Here is a 2975-nt window from a genome sequence, read left to right on the forward strand (position 1 = left end):
CTCTAGAGAGCCCAACCTCAGAAACCCTGGGGGCAGTTCCTCCCTGGCTTCCAGGGTTGCTTGAGTTGGAATTGACTCGCAGTGGACAGAATGAATGACCTGTGAAATTTTAGAAGTGATTGCAGATAGAACACTTTTTACTTTTCTCTTTCACGAGGGTCTTTGAGGAACAGCGCAGGATCAGGTGTCTAAAGACGTTTTTGGACAGCCATAGCACTCGATGCAGGGTATTATTATGCTTCGTAGCCCTGGAAACGGTTCAAATGCGTGTCAATTAACTTTTGGAGGCATTCTTCAGATTCCTTATCGTCTGTATTAGTTTGTCATGTGAGGTAATGTGCGTTTTCTGGGTACAGTTGTCTTTGAAGCAATTGGCAGCACTTCATAGTTGTAAACAAAACTGTCTCGTGCGCAGGACCATGACAAAGAGGAAATGGGGAGCCAAAAGCTCTGTGAAAACACTTCAGTCCGTTTCAGCAAGGAGGGATTGTGATCTGCAAAATAAGTGAGTGCTCAGCTTTGTCCCTGGGCTCCTCTGTTAATGAAGGGGCCCCAGAGACTCCTTGTCCCCAGTGATAAGCCCCTGGTAGCCACTGAAGATCAATTTAAAGCTTATTTCTTTTAAAAGTGTAATTATTTGAGGAAGCAGATTAGCCTATTAGAAAAGCCTTTCAAATACATCGGCTTGCACAACCATAGTTAGTGGAGGCTAGCTTTGAGTAATATCTACTTTGAATCAATTCTTACTTTTTATCAACAAACAATTCCTTGGTTGAATTTTTCTTTCCTCTCCCCAACTCCATTTCCCGCCCCCTCCCCTCAGCGGTAACTGTTATCTTCCTCCTGGAATCTTTAACGGATTAATCTTTCAGACCAACTTTCCTGTCCGCTGTTAACCCTGGAGGCAATTTTCTGCTTGAAAACTGTCAATCTGTCTCAGTTCCCTTATTCAGAGCCCACCTTTCAGGCTGTGAAATTCGTCGTTTTTCCTTGAGTTAGTTGGACCCTGAGGGGAGTAAGTAAGAAAGCAGCATGTACCCTGCTCGCCAACACCCCCCCCCCCTCATTCCCAGAATTTGGGGCAAGAGGGGGAGGAAGGGGATAAGGGGATTTTATCATGGAAATTTGAATGCTTGATGACACACAGCCTATTTTTGAGATGGTAGGTACGGTCTAATGAATTGTCGATTCAGATTTATGAATTCAATTCAGGCATTGCTTTTGGGAAAAGGACACGTTTTGGCACTGGAGAGAGGAAAATGAAATAGCCCTTCTGGGTATAGCTGTGGATATAGACATACCAGATATCTTATTTACGCATACACCCTACCTCATGCAAACTTGGGGTACACTGATTAACTGCTCAGCTGTTAGCCAGAAAGTTAGCAGTTCAAATTCACCATCTGCACGGGAGGAAGATGAAGCAGTCGGTTCCGTACAGGTGACAACCTCAGAAACCTGTTGTATAGGGCAGTTCAGGTCTGTCCTGTTGGGCTGCACTGAGTCAGAAATCAACTCTACAGCGATGGGTTTGATTTCAGTGCAGTTTCTTTGTAAAGTAACGTTGAGATGTCTTTTTAAAATACATGCAGTTGAACAAGAAAAAGAATGACCGAGTGAAGACCTGAGGATTAAGGGAACGTGAGCATGGGAGTAGTGGGCTCAAATGGACAGGAAGAGTCGCATTGGCATCCTTGCCATTCAGCAGGAAGGGCTGGCTGCAAGGGACCACATGACTGGCCTCTGAGTTTCCCGTGGGCCAGTGCCGAAAGGTGAAATGATCTGTGATCCTAGGAGAGTCTTCGAGATAAGCTGGACCTTGAGTAAGGGTGACGGAAGAAGAATTCGTGCATTTGCATTATTGTTGTGTTGGCAAAGAATGTTGAAAACACCGCCACAGACTGCCAAATCGTTCTTGGAAGAAGGACCACCAGAATAAAGATGGTGAGACCTCATCCCACATCATTCGGACATGTCATGAAGAGGGACCAGTCCCTGGGAAGGCCATCACTCTTGGTAAAGTGGACCGTGATCAAAAAAAGACCCTGAAAGAGATGGGTTGTCACAGAGGCAACAAGAATTGGACTCAAACACAGTTGTGCAGAAGGCAGGGCCCCGGGCAGTGTTGCTTCCTGTGGCACCTGGGAGCATTGTTAGTTGGGCATGACTGGATGGCATCTAATAACAACCACTCCCCCCCCCACGAAGATAAGAAACTCACAAATACCAGAAGAGCAAACCAACTACCCAAGGAAGAAGAACCATTTCCAGTGTGGATCTCTGAGAGAGATTTCCCCTAGGGCAGTGATTCTCAGCCTGTGGGTCGAGACCCCGGTGTGTGTGTGGGGTGTCGAAGGACCCCTTTAAAGACGTCGCCTAAGACCATTGAGAAACATATCTCCTATGGTCTTAGGAAGGGAAACATTGCTCCTCTATCCGTCTCCAGGTGGGTCTTCCCACATGAAGATACGCCCACACATGAGTACCCGGCGTGAAGACTCTTACCCATGCTACACCATGCTTCAAGACAAATTTCATTGATTTGTCACTAGAAATAAATGTTTCACAAGATATAATTACATATTGTTTTTGTGCTTAATCACTATGCTTTCATGATGTTCAATTTGCAACCATGAAAATACATCCTTCATATCAGATATTTACATTACAATTCATAGCAGTAGCACAATTACAGTTCTGAAGTCGCAATGAAAATCATTTGATGGTGGGGGTCACCAGCACATGAGGAACTGTTGGAGAGGGTCGTGACATGAGGAAGGTGGAGAACCACTGCCTTGGGGTGTTGTCCTCCTCTTTGATTGGGTGGGGATGGGACCCAACAGGACATTCCGGCAGCTGTGCTCGGTGCTCTGGAGCAGTGTGCAGAGCTGGAGAGGAGCACAGCGGAGGGATGAGGGGTTAACGAGGACTGGGGATGCCTGGAATCCTGAGGGTTATCTGCGCTCACAGAGCTG

The sequence above is a fragment of the Echinops telfairi genome, unplaced genomic scaffold, assembly GCF_000313985.2.
Source record: "Echinops telfairi isolate 266 unplaced genomic scaffold, ASM31398v2 ScPeMD7_7424;HRSCAF=8462, whole genome shotgun sequence".
Lineage (NCBI taxonomy): Eukaryota > Metazoa > Chordata > Mammalia > Afrosoricida > Tenrecidae > Echinops > Echinops telfairi.